Below are 18,469 nucleotides of genomic sequence, written 5' to 3' on the forward strand. Positions count from 1 at the left end.
GGAACGTGTGGTACAGTAAGAGCTGTGTGCGGTGGCAGACACCTACAATCCCTAGCACGCAGCAGGTTGAAACGTGAGGAATAGCTTCTCTGAGCATAAACCCAGAAGATATGAAATTCATAGGTCAAAAATGTGCGTGTGTGTGTGTGTGTGTGTGTGTGTGTGTGTGTGCATTGAAACACTATTGACAACAACCAAGACACAGAAACAAATTAAGTCTTCGTCAACAAATGAGGGGATGGAAAATACGATGCATCTATGCAACAAAATATTATCCCTCCTGAACAAATAAAAAGACTCAGGGCCGGGGAAATAGCTCAGTGGTTAAAGCACTTGGCACACAAGCATAGAGACTGGAGTTTCGATTCCTAGAAGCCATATAAACGCTGGATGAGCCTGACCTGTAATCCCTACCACTGAAGGTAGAGTTAGGATCCACAGAGCAAGCCGGCTTTCACTAGTGATGTGTATGCGATCTGGAGGTAATTGTGAGACCCTGCCTCAGTGAATAAGGGGGAAGAATGATTGAGGATGATCTCTGAAGTTAATTTCATGTTTCCATTCCATGTGAACGAGTAACCATGTGTTACTCGTTACCCCTTACATGGTCACACCTGCACATGTAAACATGCATGTATAACAGGTGCAACACAATACACATATACAACTGAAAAAAGGGGGAAAGAAGAAAAGTCTCTCCTTTGTAATAACATGGCATTACCACAAATAAAGCAAGCTAAACAATTTCACACATGGCGTGGGCTAAATATGGAACCTGAAAAATGTCGATTCTGGGAACTAGGAGGTGAGAGAGAGGTAGAGAGATGCTGGTCAGAGGAGAGGGTACAAAGCTATGTTTATGTGAGATGAAATTGTCTCTCTGCGTGTAGTGTGTATAGTGCAGGCACGTGAGTGTGCATGTATGATGATACCAGAGGAGGGTGTTGATTTTCCTCTACCCGTCTCTGCCTCATTCCTTTGAGACAGAGAACCTGAATGTCACTTATCCTCCATCTAGTTTGTCAAGTCCCCATGGCCATGGTCTCTCTGCTCACTATGGAGTTAGAGGGACGCATGCAGCTATGACTGGCTTTGAATATGCTTGCTGGAGGTCCAAATGCAGGTCCTCGTCATTACAAAGCAAGCATCTTTCCCCACTGAGCCATCTACTCAACAGTTGCAAGATATAATTAAACAAAAATTAGTTCCCAATTTCCAGATCAATGTTTCTTACAAGGACTCTAAGAGTGATTGGTATCAGAAGGACCCTGGGACCCCTTTATGGCGGTCATCTCCATGTATGCTCATTTGTGACTTAACACGTGTCAAATGACTGAAGGAGAGTAACTGTAACCTCTCTTTCATGACATTCAATCTTACAGTATACTTATTCCTCTTTCCAATTTCTTTCTCTCCTTCTGTTTTTCTTGGAATTTGTTGTGTAGTCAAGTCTGCCTTTGGCTTCTCTGTCCTCCTTCCTTAGCTCCCCAGTGCTGGGATCATGATGTGTGCCTTGGTGCCAGCTCTTCTACTTTTCCATTAAGAAAAAAAAACCCATCGTTCTTGAGATAAGATCTCACAATATAACCTAAGGTGACCTCATGCTCATGATCCTGCTGCCTCTACCTTCTGATCACTGGGATTATAGGCATGTGCCAGTGCGATCAGCTTCACAATATTTTTACTGTCTATATTTATTGTTATGATATACTTTGATCTACATAGTAAAATAAGGCAAGAACATTTCCTTATGTGTCTTACCATAACTACCTTCCTGTGAATGATTAAAAAAATCTAAAATCTCCTACTGTGGGACATTTATATCATACAGCACAATACGAAGCAGCCCTCACAGTGTACGTTAGTGGTTTAGATTTATCCCTCACAGTGTACGTTAGTGGTTTAGATTTACTCATTCCATGTAACCCCACACCCTCTTTGGCCTTAGTAACTATTATTTTACTCTGTTTTTATGAGTGTGACTTAAAGAAAGGCTGTGTTAACTATTTATTTTGTATGTGTATGTGGTGTAGGTTGGACACTACATGTGCCACAGTGTCCCTGTGCTATACTGACGACACCTTGAAAGGGTTCTATCTCTACCTCTATCTACCACATGAGTGCTGGGTCTTGAACTCAGGTTGTTAGGCTTGGTAGTGAGGACCCTCTGAGCCATTTTTCTGGCCTGAGTTTGATTCTAGAGTCTGAATACAAATGAGATCATAGAATTTTTTTTCTGCTTGTGCTTGCTTTATTTTACTTAACACATGGTGGTTTGACTGAGACTGGCCCCCATAGGTTCATATGTTTGAATAGTTGGTTCCCACTATTAGTGGAACTGTTTAAGAAAGGTTAGGGGGTATGGCCTTTTTGGAGAAGGTGTGTTATTGGGGCAGTCATTGAGGTTTCAAAGGCCTATGCCACTCCCTGTTGACTGTGTCTTGTGCTTGTGGATCGAGATGTAAGCTCTCCAGTGCTATGCCTATCTGCCCGATGGCGTGCTCCCACAGTGGTGGTCATAGACTCTAAACATCTAAAACTGTAAGCCCCCAATAGATGCTTTCCTTCTGGGTTGCCTTGGTCATGGTGGCTATCATGGCAATAAAAAGTAACCTAGACAGCATCATATTTTAAATGTTCGCCTATGCTGCCATCAGTCTTTCTGTCTCTCTCCTCTTCTCCCTTTTCACAGCCCCCCAGACAGATTCGAGTGTACAGACACACACTTTCTAAGACAGGCAGGGTCTTGTTATGTGGCTCAAGCTGGCCTTGAACTCATAATCTCTATGCCTTTGCCTCCTAAACGCTGAGATTATAGATGTGAACCACTGTGCCTGGCTCCAGAGTTTCAGTTTCTCCACCTCTATCCGCTGAAGCTGAGAGCTGAACCTATTTGAACTAAATCATTAACCTTAATGTCTCCCTTTAAAAGGCTGGATAATATTCCATTGTGTGAATGATTATCACAGTTTCTTTGTGTAGGAATCCACGGATAGCTACTAAATTGCTTCCAAACATTGGCTACTGTGAATGATACCATGTCGGTGAGCTTGGGTGCTAGCTATGTCTCTGGCAAACTGACTCCTTTCCTCTGAGTAAATAGCCAGAGTCGAGATTACGGGGTCACATGATAATTTTATTTTTAGACTCTGAATAGCCTCCATACTGTTTTTCCATAATGGCCACTTTAATTCACATTCCCACTTTCTTCACATTCTTCCCACACTTGCCATCTTCTGTTGTTTTGATAACAGCCATTCTATTTGGGGAGGGTAATACCTCACTGTGGTTTTAATTTGCATATTCCTGAAGAATAGTAGTATCATTTTTTTTTCATGGACCTGTTGGAGTTTCTCTGCTTACTTTTAGACTGACTGTTTTTTGATATTGGATTGAGTTCCTTGTGTATTTTGGATATCAACCTCTTAACTAAGTTTGCAAATGTATTCTATTAAAGGGCTACCCCTCCTCTTCGATGGCTTCATCTTCAGTGTGAGAGATTTGGAAAACGCTGCAGACCGTACTTGTCTATTTTCACTTTGTCATCTGATTTAGGGCTTGATCGCTATAAAGACATCGTCTGCTTTAATATTTCTCTGTAGGAGCTTTATGCTTTCAAGTCTCATGTTCTGGTGTTAAGGCCACTCCAAGCTGGTGTTTGTGTGTGCTGGAGGAAAGGGACCTGGTTTCATTCTTTTGTGTGAGCATATCCAGTTTTTCTCAGAACCATTAATTAAGGAGATTGTGTATTCTCTGTGGGCTTTGCTGGTTCCTTGTCAAAATTTAGTTGGCTGTACATTGTTAGGCTTGTTTCTTGGCATTCTCTGTGTACCATTAGCCATGAGTCAGGCTTTATGCAAGCACCACATCACTGTGATGACTAAAGCCTGCACAATCAGCATTAAAGAATGAGTTGTCTTTCTTTGCATGCATATAGCCAAGGGAACCTATAGCTATGTGCACACACACCACACCACACCACACACACACACACACACACACACACCACATACACACACACACTATACACACACACCATACACATACACATACACACACACACACCACACACACACATACACACACCATACACATACACACACACACACACACACACACACACACACACACTGAGAGGGAGAAGATCAATCTAAACACAGATATAAACAAATGTAATTTTAAAAGGAAACCCATTATCCAATATCCCTGTATTATGGCCACCTGTGAGAATCCCAGGACCTAAAAAGAGGACCAGAGATTGCTAGTCAAGGGAATTTGTCTAAAGCCCAAGGTATATCCTATCCGTTACTGGTCTGACTGCAAGGTTCTAGCAGGCAGCCCTTGCCTTAGGATCTGGGAAGTGCCTTTGTGAGGCCAGTGGTTCTTAACTGCTTCTATAAACAGCATTCCACAGTTATTTTGGGTTTGTTTAGCTTTTTAAAAGTTTGTTATTGCTGATGTAATTTTTGCCCTGTGTATAGTAGTTGGAGACATATCCTTGCCTCCTGACTATTAAGCTTTGGGACTTTGTAAATACAAACTTTACTTTGACATGGCATCACTTCCAAATCCCAAAACATAACTACCCAGCACTAAGATATAAACACATTTGTTCCCAGACACGGGTTTTGAGACTGCAGATCATGGACTAACATTGGAAAGAGGAAAAACCCCCCAGCCTATATTATCATTTTGAGTTTGTTTGCCATGGACTGACTCCTTCTGACATGGTTGGATAAGTAATAGTAACAAAAATGATGAGTGGTCTCTTACGGGAAAGCCCACAAGCTGCAGCTTACAAGTTCTTGGTCAAAAGTAGATCCTTGGGTCTCCAGTGCCAGAGATTTGGACTAATCAATTCTGAGCCAAAGCTCAAGAATCATTATTGCCAAGTTCCAGAAAGAACTCACACCATGGTGCTGATGCTGTGACCTTTGAACAGATCTTTTTTAAAACTTAAAAACAAATGTGTTTGGTGAGTGTGTGTGAATGTGTGTGTGTGTGTGTGTGTGTGTGTGTGAATGTGTGTGAGTGTGTGTGTATGTGTGTGAGTGTGTGTGTGAATGGTGAGTGTGTGTGAATGTGTGTGTGTGAGTGTGTGAATATGTGTGTGAGTGTGTGTGAATGTGTGTGTGTATGTGTGTGTGAGTGTGTGTGAATGTGTGTGAGTGTGTGTGTGTGTGTGTGTGTGTGTGTGTGTGTGTGTGTGTGTTCCTATGTTGAGGTCAGAAAAAGAGCAAGTTGCTGGAATCAGCCTTTGCTTTCCTCCCTGTGGATTCTGGGGATCCAACTTAGGCCATCAGGCTTGGCTGCAAGCTCCCTTACATACTATGAGAACATTTGTTTTCTTTCTGGATGTACCATGAGGAAAAGCTGACCCAAAATCTAGTTCCTGTCTTTTGTCAAAATGGAAAGAGTGTGGTCCTTAGCTGTTAGGATAAAAGGCTCCACATAAGCTGGGGAGATGGTTCAGTGGGTGCACATTTGTGAGGACCTGAGTTTGAATTCTCAGGACCCATGTAAGCCAGGCAGGGTAGTCTGTGTCTGTGATCCCTGTGTTTCTGTAGGAAGATGGGAAGCAGAGATAGGAGAATCTTGGAAGCTTGCAGGCCTTGTGTACACAGCTTCAAACGACCAGGAGACCCTGTCTCAAATGAAGTGGAAGAAACACTAATACCCAAGGTTTCCCTCTGACCTCCGTAGACACACTGTGGCATCCACTTACACTCACATATCACACACACACACACACACACACACACACACACACACACACCCCCCAAACTTCACATAACGTTGAAGGAAGAGATAAGGAGATTTGAGGAAGAGTATCATCAGCTGTCAAATATAACGAATCCATGATCCAAGATATGGGCTGTCTTGTACCCAAACTCATTATCCTCCACAAGCCCCTAATGTGTTTCAGAGACGCTTACGTGTACTATGCACTTCATGTTCTATCTCTGCTCTTAATGCTGTTATTAAAATGAAGTAAGCAGAGCTGTCCTAATGGCAATTCTATCACAGGCTTAGCTGTGGCCCCTCCTCTGGTAATGAAGAAATCAAAAGACTCAGGGTTTTACACATTGCTGTATTTATTTTATACCTTAGGGTTTCTGGAAAGATTGCTGTGTGTGGCAAGGCCTTCAGGAATACGGGGTTGGCTAACCAAAACAGGTTGGGTGGGATTGTACATATTCACAGAGTAGTGTGCAGAGAGACCATCTTTTTATCTCAGTTAATGGTGAGAGAATTCTTCAAAGAAAACTGTGAGGGACACTTTTCAAAAGCGAGGAGTCTTTAGGGGTCAGAGGGATAACTCAGTGGTTAAGGGCAGTGGCAGCTTTTCAGAGGTCTTGGGTTTGGTTCCAAGAACCCACATTCTGACTCAGAACCGGCTATAACTCTTGTCACCCTCTTCTGGCCTCCAGTAGGCATTGCACACACATGGTGAGCATACATGCAGGCGAAACATCCCTACACATAAAATAAAATGGAAAAAAAAAAAGGGCCTTTGTTGTTCATCTTGAGAACAATTATATCTCAATGTATCTTTGTAGACCATCTATTCTGAAATCATATTGAATTACAAAACACATTACACAAGCAGTTGGACAGACCAGCCTGCTTGCTCACTTTATTTGTGTGTTACCAGTTTCCAACCATCTGTGAATGAGTAACAAAAGCTTGTATATTAGGCACCTTCTCTTCCCAGTGGCAAAATACTGGAGGTAAACAATTTACAAGGAGGAAAGGCTTCTTTTTGGCATGAAGTTTTAGAGATTTTTAACCCATGGTCTCTTGGTCCTATGCTTTAAGCTGCGATGGTGGAAGATGCTGGTGGGAGCACTGTGTACCTCATGGCTCCGGGAAGTAGACTGTGGGAGGAGCCAGTCTCCTCATACACCCTCCACGGACCCTCCATATACCCTACTGGGCCCCACCTCTGACTTAAAGTGCTTACCACCTACCAGTAGGGCACATACAGAGTTCCTGGCACATCCAGGTTCCACTCACCGACCCCTTCAGACTTCAGAGTACAGTTCCTAAACACAGGTCATTCTCAGTGTGGCAAGCGCACTAACGTTATGTGAGGAAACAACACTGACTGGTCTATTTTTTTTGAATCCATATATTATTGAAATCTGTGGTTATCGGTGTCATTTGTAGGTGTTGGAGCCTACCCAAGATCACCTGCTGACTTAGCAGCCTTGTCCTCTGGCTTCGTTCAGTCGGAAGCCATCTTTAACAGTCTGCCATTTTAGAAGAATGCCTCTCCATTTACATCTAACTGGTGTTTTTCATTATTTACATATTTATGCACAGCAGTGCTGACAAATGTGCATATTGCCAAGGAAACTTGAAATTTTCTCCTCCAGACTCATGAAAATGAAGAGTCCAGATCATTCATCCTTAATGACTTGGGGTAATTTAATTTTTTTGTTTGTGATTAATTCATTAAAGTATAAATTACTGATCCATTATTGGTGTTGGTAACATTGACGTACACATCTACTGGTAACTATTTAGTAACAACCACCTTGTCCTACCTCCAACTACAGCTTCCTAAAATAATTTGAGACAGGCTTTTAAGTAGTCCAGTGAGGCCTCAGACTCCCTAAGTAGCCAAAGATGGCCTTGAACTTCTGATCTCTCGGGCCTCCACCCACTGAGTGCTCATATTACAGGTGGCTGCCATTTACTCAGTGCTTGGGGAAAGCCGAATCCGAAACCCAGTCACAAGTGGTCAAACATCACATTTCAGGACTTCCACATTAAGCTGTCCATTCAAGTCACCCTTGCTCATTTGAATGTCAACTCTTCTCTTCTTGCCCAAGGATATTGTACATAGATTCCCTTTTGTACCAGCCACAAAGCGCTCCCAACGCTGTGTGTGGTGTAAACGTTGAATAAATAAAGCCACGAGGTTAGCAACAATATCTCTGACGAACGCACAGGCTCATTTTAATTTAGAGGGCACCAGCCCCACGTCAGTGAGGGATTTAAAAGCTACTGGGATAGCACCCCAGGCCAGAATCGTGAGCATCTTGGAGCCACTAAAGTTTCCGTACCCGGTCATCCTAGCAGCGAGGAGAGGAGCCTTGGCTTGCTTGAGACAGCCCCTCGGTTTTCTAGGCAGCTGCTTGGTGGCCAGGAATCTGCAGACTATTTTTTTCCTCCGCCTGCTGCACAGAGCCTGATCCATACCTTGGGCGGTGCTAGGACAGGTGAGCCTGGCGGCGGCGACCTGCGGACCTGTTCAGGTGTCAGGGTCCCGCTCGCTGAGCGCCACTCAAGCCAGGTGCGGGCACCCAGGTGCGCGGCGCGGGGCTGCAGCTGCTCTGGGTCCCCGACAGCGGGCGCCGCTGCCGCAGCGGCCGAGCCGAGCGCCTGGGCTGCGCGACTCCAGGCAGCTCCTTGGCGATCGGTCCCTGCCGGGTGGCCAAGAGCTCCGCCCGGGGGCGCCCCGGGGTCCCTGTTGCTGCGGGCGCCGAGGGGGCGGATCCGGTCCGGACCGGCGAGGGGCGAGGGAAACACCCCGGGAGCCCCGCGCCCTGGCACCATGGGACCCGCCGCGCCTCCTCCTGGGTCTGGGGCTGCACAGTCTGCTCGTTGAGCCCCTTGCGGTCGCCGCCTCGGAGAGTGGCACCAAGGAGGTGGAAGAGGAGGAAGCAGAGGCGACACTAGGGAGATCAGTGCCCGGACGGATTCGGCTGCCCCTCCACCCCTGAGAGCTGGCGACTCCCGGGTTCCCCAACCTTACCATGCTCCGGGCGCCAGCCGGGCTTTAGGAGAAACTGAGACGCCGGAGCGAGTCGAGGCAATTCTTTGGTTGCTAAGGTAATTGTACTTAGACAAAACGGGACAAGAACCAGGGGAAAGGGAAGAAAAGCCGCACCCGCGCCCCGATCTGTATGGCTTGCATTCCTCGGGGGTGGGCGCCTGTCCATTTCAGATGCGTGACAGGTGCGGGTGTGTGTCTGCAGTTTGGGACTGTGCACGGCGAGCTTACGTAAGTGACTTGGCGAGCTGGCGTGCGGACTTGTGTGGGATGGGTGCAGGTCTACATGGAAATCGCCTTCCCGGCTTTGGGGTGGGACGCGCTCCGCGCCTGGGCCTGGAGGGCGTGCGGGGCCCCAGAGGCTCTCTCTTCTTCCCAGCCATTCAGTTCCGAGAGCGCAGGTTGGGAAGTCTACCTCCAGCAACTTTTCTGGTGAATAAGCTCCTGGTTTGTGAAAGGGCGAGGCTCGGTGGTGAGGTGAGGAAGGCAGGGGAGGGTGGTGAGGTCTGAGGTTTGGGAATCCTCTTTACAGACAGTAGGTGTAGCCTTTTCTGAGCGGGTCAGGCTGCTTAAAAAGTGTGATGAGAGAAGTGACCCAGAAAATTTAAATTTGTTCAGAGGAAAGCTGCGGGTTTTCATTCTTTTTTAATGACAAAGTGGGAGCGTTTTCTCTCTCGTGGAGACAAGTGGCATTACTAAGTCTGCAAATAAATTCAAGATGTTTTGAATCTCGTTGGTTTGGAATTATTCCCGCAGCACAGCATTGGTGTCTGCTTAGAAACTGGACCTGTAGGTAAGTTCTGATCCATGCCCTTTTAGCAGACCCAAAGGAAAAATTGAAAGGCAATCATGAGTCGTAAAGTCCACCATTACATCCTTTTCTCTCTAGGGACAATGGGAGAGTAAGACCTGGGTTGGTGCCTGTCAGAATGTTACAGGATGGGTTGCCAGTATGTGCGCGATGGTTGGAAGACCTTTGCTGTGGAGGTCAGCACACTATAAACAAGGCGCTCACAAGTCAGTTTTCACAAGTAGGTAGGTGGGTGATTGTGCGCAGTTGGATCTGGGCTGCCTGGAAGTTTCTGTGACTCCTATATTATTTTATCCTTACTCTGAACTTACTTTTCATTAGAAGGGACTTACTCCATCAAAGTGGAGGACGGAGGGCTGTCCCCCCAGACATACCTTTGGATGCCAAAGACAGCATGCACGGGGAGAGCAGGATGATACAGTGTTTGAGTTCTTTGATATGGCTGTTAATCTAAATCGTGTGGATACCGAGGTGATCTTGGACACTGTAAGTTCCAGTGTGATGAAAGCTTCCTTCCACCAACTCCTTCTTTCCCTAAAGCAGCTGCAGAGTTTAGAAATGTCAGCTGTTGGGAGGTAATTCGGTGAAGGGGTTAGCTCTCGGTGTTTTCCTTTCCATAGTCTTAACTTTGCTTTTCATTCTTCTTATGAAATTTCAGTTAACATTCCCTGAGCTTATTCTGCTGAGAGACTTTCAGTAAAATGTCTTTCTTTGAAGCTATCAATTCGTCACATTAAATGTGACAGAAAAGGATGCCTGTGTGGCTGCCATGTCTCTTTAAATGAGACTTGTTTGTTTATGATTTATGAAATCAGATAGCCAACATAAATGTTTTTTTTAAATGAGCAAACATTACTTACAAGGGAAAAAAAAGAATCATTGGGCAATGGAATTTGCCAGTAAATTTCAACATCTTACTGTCCCACAGGAATGGAAGTGTGTGTGTGTGTGTGTGTGTGTGTGTGTGTGTGTGTGTGTATGTATGTATGTGCGTGTGTGTGTGTGTGTGTGAAGGTAAGATCCTTCTGGTCCCTGTGTTTCTGACTTTCTCTCATATGTTTCTATTTCCCGAGGTCCTGCACGTTCCAGGGGTTAAACGTAAGATAAGAGGGAGAAGCTGTCTACCACATTTTATTATTTTCTTTTCAAAAGGGATGCTCTCAGAGGGCTCAATACTGGGATTAATTTTTCCTTTAGCTCTGCGGCTTGTTTTAATTCTTAGTGCTTTGAACCTCAAAGTGCCTTTAACCTCCTTGCTTATTTTCAGAGCATCTGGGAAAGTACATTTAATGAATTTCATCTTCATTGTAACATATGGTGCCATATAAATAATTACTATAATACCGTCCTGCTGTATAGAAAGGAATAGAAATATGAAATAAACCTCCGTGCAGAATGATATGGATAGGGAATAGTTAAAAAAAAAATCAGTTTTACTTTCCCCTCATGATTAGCGAAGTACCACTCACCTGTTGGAAACAATCTGGGGAGAAGACTCTTTAGAATGTCTGTCCTACAGACTGACACAGCTGTTGACATTTTTTCAAACTACATTCCTCCAGATGTTGAGCTTGCCAAGCCTTCATGGACCTCCCTCCCTCACCCTGGATTTTCAAATGTCACAAATAGAAGTTCTATCTTGTTGAACGCTTGGGAAGTAATGCCTAATACTTTAGGTGATTTCAGTAGGATTTGGTTGCAGTTTTCCATTCGAGGTCCTTATTTTTCAAAAACAGTCGTCTGCCCTTCGGGAGCCAGTGCTCCTGCTTTGGCTGGGAGGAGCTGGGATCAGGGAGGCGCTGGGATGCTGGGATGGGGTGCCTCTTCAGAGGTTGGCAGTAAAGCAAGCGGCAGAAGGAACGGTGGCCATTCAGGTGGGAGACCTGGGTTGTGGTTGTGGTTTGTCTGTAACTCTTCTGGAAGGGCAGGGGACTTTCAGATTTAACTCAGTGAGCTTAGGACCTATGTGTTGCCTTGACTTTTGATGAGAATGGTCTCTGTTTGAAGAGGGATAATTCAAACAGGCAGCTGGGGCTCACCCCCAGAGGTTCTGGTTCACTCCTCCTGGAGTTAGCCTGTGAATTTATCCTTTCATCATATGTCTGACTCTGCTGACCCTGTGAGACCAATAACCCTTTCGGAGCCAAAGTTTCCCACTCCCGGCAGCAACCACGTTCCCCTGGACTTACCTGCCAGCAATTTGGTTTCCAGCAGGTTGGTCAGGAAACGCTGGCTTGGATCAGTACCAGTTTTCTCTACAGGAGGTAAACTTTCCAAACTAGTCAAGATAGAAAAGAGACACCCAGAACTTGGGACTGTGGAGTTTGTATTAAGAGTAATTATTAGGGGTTGGGGATTTAGCTCAGTGGTAGAGCGCTTGCCTAGCAAGCGCAAGGCCCTGGGTTCGGTCCCCAGCTCCGAAAAAAAGGAAAAAAAAAAAGAGTAATTATTAGTCACGTAACCCAGTTCTTCAAACAGCAGGGAATGGAAGACTGCTTACACATAGGCAATTAAATTGAACAGTAACCTTAATGACTTGCATTAAATAACTAGGAATACGGGCCCGAGACCTTGTAAACCTTGAACCAAATGCCCCTCGGCTGCATTCTGCATCCTGTAAGAGGCTGTCACATGGCAATTGGTCCTCCTTCTCTGTAGGTCCCTCATCTGCCCACGGAACCAGCTGCTGATCAGAACCTCAGAAGATGATGTATTTGTGCTGAACACATACAAAATCTGGCCCCATTTATTATTAGCTAATATTATTTATTACCTGTGGAGGTTAGTTTTAATTGTCAATGCGACACAACCGAGATCTACCTGGAAAGAGAGTCCCGGCGAGGGATTATTTGAATATGTCTGTGGAAGATTGTTTTAGCTGTCTTTACTGATGGGGAGGAGCCAGCCTGAAAGTGAGTGGCACCATTCCCTGGTTTGGGGCACGGGACTTGATTGGAGTAGGAGAAACGAGCTAAGTATTAAGCATGCATGCAGCATTCTCTCTGCTCTTGATGACTGATGTTTTGGGACCAACTGCTTCTAGCTCTTACCCCATGACTTCCCCACGGTGATGGGCCAGAAACCTTGAGCTAAAACAGACCCCACACCTTTCTCTCTCTCTCTCTCTCTCTCTCTCTCTCTCTCTCTCTCTCTCCACACACACACACACACACACACACACACACACACACACACACACACACTTATATGCGTGTATATATTGGTCCAGGTATTTTATCACAGCAGCACAAATGAGACATTTCCTATCCTACATTGTTTGGCTACTATCTGCATAATATTCACACCATATTAATTATTGTAATTAACCTAGAGATGGCTTAATGAATGCAAAGGAGTACTCGAAGATTAGATGTAAAGGACTTGATTTTTCAGGATTGTGTCTGTGGAGGGTCCTGGATTCATCCCCTATGGATCCTGGAAGAAGACTTCTCCAGAAAGGGAAGAGAGAGTTTATTAATAACGACATAAACCATGAAAGCAATAAATAGAGCGGGCAATGACTCCCTGCTATCCCCTCCTCTCAAAAGTCTGAGCTCTGCTCATTTGAGAGATGGGTGCCCATTTTGCAATTAGGTAAACTAAGGCTTAGAGAAATAAATTAACTTGCACCCAAAGATAGCACGTAGTTGCATCAGAAGTCAGACCCAGGCCCTTCTAGTCCTGGAGGGAAGTTCTTCTTACCTGCTTCTACTGAGCCCCTGTGGTTGCCTGTGATAGGCAGGAGATTCAGCCTGCGAGGGGTTCCAGGTAGCTGCCATAGCCCATTTAGAACGTTTGCTCCTCCTTCCACAGTTTTCTACTGAAGGGAAAGCCCTCCCTTCTACTTGGATACTAGACACAGAGTACAGAGGGCACTCGTGTTTGGGACACCACAAACATATTTCATTACTGGGCTGTGTGGGAGAGGCTTACTGCACAAGCAAGATGACTTGACTTCCAATCCCTAGCATTCAAATAAAAAACCTTACCTGTGATGCCAGCACTGGAAAGGCAGAGACAGGGGAACCCTAGGACTGCTGCCCAGTCAGTTTAGATAACTTGGTAAGCTCTGGGTTCAGTGAGAAAAGCTTTATCTCAAAGGGTGGAGGGCTAGCAAGATGCTCAGTGACTGGAGGAGCGTCCTGCCAACCTTGATTCCCTGGGTTTGATTCTTGGGACATCCAAGGTGAAAGGTGAAAAATGACTCCTCAGAATAGCTCTCTGATCTCCACACGTGCATTGTGGCACACATACTCCCCCCAAAGTAAATAAAGCTGTGAGTACAACATAAAAAAAGAAGATAAAGAGTGAGAGAGGAAAGGCACAGGGATTAGAGGGAAGTACCTTATACAGACTGCTGGGCTCCTTAGGTGCACACGGGCATGCTCACACCCTCACATGTGTGCACATGCATACACACACACACACACACACACTCACACACTCATTCAAAAATACAGCACACATACACACAAGCACTCACACAAAATATACCACAGTCACCATAGTCACACACACACACACACACACACACACACACACTCACACACTCACACACTCATTCAAAAATACAGCACACATACACACAAGCACTCACACAAAATATACCACAGTCACCATAGTCACACACACACACACACACACACTCACACACTCACACACTCATTCAAAAATACAGCACACATACACACAAGCACTCACACAAAATATACCACAGTCACCATAGTCACATACACACACACACACACACACACACTCACACACTCACACACTCATTCAAAAATACAGCACACATACACACAAGCACTCACACAAAATATACCACAGTCACCATAGTCACACACACACACACACACACACACACTCACACACTCACACACTCATTCAAAAATACAGCACACATACACACAAGCACTCACACAAAATATACCACAGTCACCATAGTCACATACACACACACACACACACACACACACTCACACACTCACACACTCATTCAAAAATACAGCACACATACACACAAGCACTCACACAAAATATACCACAGTCACCATAGTCACACACACACACACACACACACACTCACACACTCACACACTCATTCAAAAATACAGCACACATACACACAAGCACTCACACAAAATATACCACAGTCACCATAGTCACATACACACACACACACACACACACACACTCACACACTCACACACTCATTCAAAAATACAGCACACATACACACAAGCACTCACACAAAATATACCACAGTCACCATAGTCACATACACCCACACACACACACACACACACACACACACACACACACACTCAAATAAAAATGTAAAAATCAAATACTTGACTGGACAAATGAATTGGTTTTTTATCTGCAGTTATTAAAATTAGAGTTGTTTAGACATCGACTTCTGTGGATAGTCTGGTCACTCCATCAAAGGAGAGAGCCACCTTTAAGTTGAGCCCTGGAAGCACTCACTCCCTAACTCTCTAGCATTGGTTTCCTCCGAGGCTGTGTTCTTGCTAAAGGGAATCATTCACTCGGCCTGCTGAGATGAAGTCTCCCACATCAGTGTGCTACAGTGCTGGAATTCTCTGGAAGTTCTCAAGCCACTGGCGTTGCCTTCGCTGTGACCAGGCTGGCCCAGAGCCCAGACAGAGAACCACTGCTGTTTGAACTTCCATTTTTTTCATCTGTCAGATAAACGCAGCCGCTCCATCCCCTGAGTGGGTGAGACTGATGACAGAAGGTTGTGTATCGTGTCAGTCGGTGAGAAGCTGGAGAAGATGGATGTGCCACATGGGTGTGTGTGTGTGTGTGTGTGTGTGTGTGTGTGTTTCTGGGTGGCTTTTTCTTGACTGGAAACACCCAGAATTGTCTGGGAAGGGGAACCTCAGTTTAGAAAATGCTACCACCAGATTGCCTGTAGACAAGGCTACAGGGTGATTCCTTGGTTAATGGTAGATGCAGGAGTATCTAGCTCTTGGGGGCCTGTACCCACCCCTGGGCAGGTTGTCCTGGGTTCTATAAGAGGTGGGTTGAGTAAGCCATTAAGAGCAAGCCTCTAAGCAGCACTTCTCCATGGCCTCTGTACCAGCTCCTGCCTCCAGGGTCCTGCCTTGTGTGAGTTCCTGTCCTGACTTCCTTTGATGATGGACTATGATGTGGAAGCACGAGATGAATCAACCCTCTCCTCCCCAAGTTGGTTTTGATCTTTATCCCAGCAATAGAAAGCATAACTAAGATGGGTATTTCATGAGAATATTTTCTAGCTGATGTTTGTGCTACTGGGGATTGAAATCAGGGCCTTGTACGTATTAGGCAAGCACTGTGCCACTGAGCTACACCTCCAGCCTTCTTCCTACATTTTATTTTAAAACAGGGTCACTCCATAGCCCAGGTAGGACTTGAACTTCAGCTCATCCCACTCAGCCTCTGGGGCTGCTGGGATTACAGGTTTACACTCTCAGGCCCAGTGTTTTGACAAGGAATCATTAGATGTTTATTTGTGAGTAATGAACCCTTACTGTTCTTGTCGAGGACTTAACAGTATCTATGTAGCATCTGATGGACTGAGTCCTTCTCAAACCCAGCTTCACAGATCCTTCTTGGGGACTGGATCGGCCTCATGTAAGGCTAATAGTCCAAACATCTGAGTGGAAGAGGACATAGCACCCCAGATCTCCCCTTGGGAGCCAAGATGCTTACGAACCTTGAGGCTGAAGGCAGGGATGTTGGTGAAAGCACCTGTACCTGCAATGAGATGACCTCAGACGCATCGAGCAAATGGAAGATGATGGGTTGGTGTCGTTGTGGTACTGGGCAGACTAGTCCAATGAGGATGTAAGCGGGGCGGTTATAATCTCATCTTTACTGGAACTCAGGTCTTACTTATTTCCTGTGAGACTATGTCTTGCTGTGTTTCCAGGTTGATCTTGAACTTGTAGACTCAATTAAATCTAAACTTCCTGAGTAGCTAGGACTACACTGCCTCCTGGCTTAAACTCAGATTTTCTTGGACTCCAAAGTCCTAAGTCTGTGATGTATCTCAAGTTGGAGGCTAAACAGATTCCTCCCCTCCTGAGATATTTTTAGTCATTTTGGAGACAAGGTAGATATAACCAAAAAATAATAAATAATAACTGAAAGGACTGTGAGTGTCTTCTTAGGAAGGGGTAGCATTTACATGGCCGGGCACTGACAGAAAAAAAACACAGCTCTCACCTCAAAGTGAATGAGAGATGGTTTATTTTGGAGCCAAATTTGAGTGACCATTGAAAGCATGGATCTAGCTTACCCTAGGTTCCAGGTTCCCATGTGATGGCAGCCTCATGGAGTTATAAATCAAGGCATTTAAAAGTGCATTGGTGGAAAACAGCAGAGACAGTTATATCAAAATGGGGGAATCTCTCCTTTAGGCCTCGGATGCTATCTGATGACAGTCTTGGCTTTGAGGTTGATGGAAGCTAGAAGTCTGACAAGTTAATAGATTTCAAAAAAGTTTTGAATCTGTGACTAAAAACATTTTTTTTTTTTACCTAAAAACCATTAGGTCTAGCACAGAGGTGAGCAAGCAATGGCTACTGCAGGGAGTAGGGCTAAAAGTAGCTTAATGTAAGGTAACTGGACTCTGGATCTGCAACATCCCAACCTCCCCACACCATTGCACTTCAAATTAGTCAATCAGACTTGGTAGATGCAGCTTCTTTCTAGAAATCCCCGTTCATAAGAAAGTAGACAGGAGGTGCATATGACACTATTAGTTTAGAGACAGCATATTGGACCTGTCAAAGAGACAGGCTTTAGAAACTAGGAAGAAATCTCAAAAGTGAGAGAAATAACAACACAATTTTTCAAGTGAGAGATAGTGATAATAACTGGTCCTTAAATATTATAGAGTAAAAGCTAACATAATGGGTTGGGGTTATGCTTCAATGTTAGAGCTCATGCCTAGCATGTCTAGGGTCCAGTGTTCTGTCCCCAGCCCAAAAACCTAAACAGAAACTAACAAAAGCCTTCATAATAACCCCCCCCCCGCCAGGTCACAGTTGGTAGAATGGTACTCGGGCTCTTTACTGACCCCTCCCGCTCTCCCCTGCACCCTCTCCATGTCCCAGCACCATACCTTCAGCTGCATTATTGTGGGTCTGCTTCCATTAGGAAATTCATTCCAGGAGAGCAGGGACTTCCTTATTCCCTGGCAGAACTTGAGCGTCTGCTGTGGATTCTGGTTCATAGTAATTAAGAACAGTATGTGGAAGGAACAAAGGAAAAAGCATTAGGAAATGTTGCAAGTTGAAGTATGTAATAGGACTAACTAGGTCAGGTAAACAGGGAACCAGAAATTGTGATTTTTTTCTCTAAACACGCTTGCTTTGTAACAGGCACACACAAGGCTTTCCCTCCCAGAAAGAGAGGCATGTAAATCTATTTTTTCTTAAAATATGACCCCCCCAACGCCTTTTAAAATAGAGGCGTGGTACTGTTGTTGTAAAAATATAAAAATAAAAAAGTATTGGTGTCTTTTATCCCGCTAGGTCCACACCACGGTGCCCTAAGATATCTGCTAGATATCTTGGCGGAAACACATCCCCACTCCTCAGCGGCCCAGTGTCGCTTGCTGTCACACACTTTCCTATACTCAAACCCTCACATAAAAGAACACACAACACAATAATCTTTGACCCAATTGGTAAGGTATAATTGCCCACTTAAACATACAAAGCCCGGTACCATCCATCCCTTAAGAACATTGATAACAACCTGTAAATACACAGAGCAGAATCTTAACATCACCACCTGCCATGGCTTCTCCTCCTCCTCCTCCTCCTCCTCCTCCTCTTCCTCCTCCTCCTCCTCCTCCTCCT

The 18,469-nt window shown here is 45.0% G+C and overlaps 1 protein-coding gene across 21 annotated transcripts in view; it reads left to right on the forward strand.

Moving 5' to 3' along the window:
• The first annotated feature begins 8,501 nt into the window (after window positions 1-8,501).
• The window catches only part of Rgs6 (regulator of G-protein signaling 6), a 536,804-nt gene continuing 526,836 nt past the window's right edge, over window positions 8,502-18,469 (forward strand). For 10 of the 21 annotated variants that reach the window (XR_015622117.1, XR_015622119.1, XR_015622118.1 and 7 more), the window contains exon 1: window positions 8,502-8,841. The gene's annotated coding sequence lies outside the window, so the exon portion shown is untranslated. 21 annotated transcript variants of the gene reach the window in all.

This window comes from Rattus norvegicus, chromosome 6 (genome assembly GCF_021556685.1).
Source record: "Rattus norvegicus strain SHRSP/BbbUtx chromosome 6, alternate assembly SHRSP_T2T, whole genome shotgun sequence".
NCBI classification, from domain to species: Eukaryota; Metazoa; Chordata; class Mammalia; order Rodentia; family Muridae; genus Rattus; species Rattus norvegicus.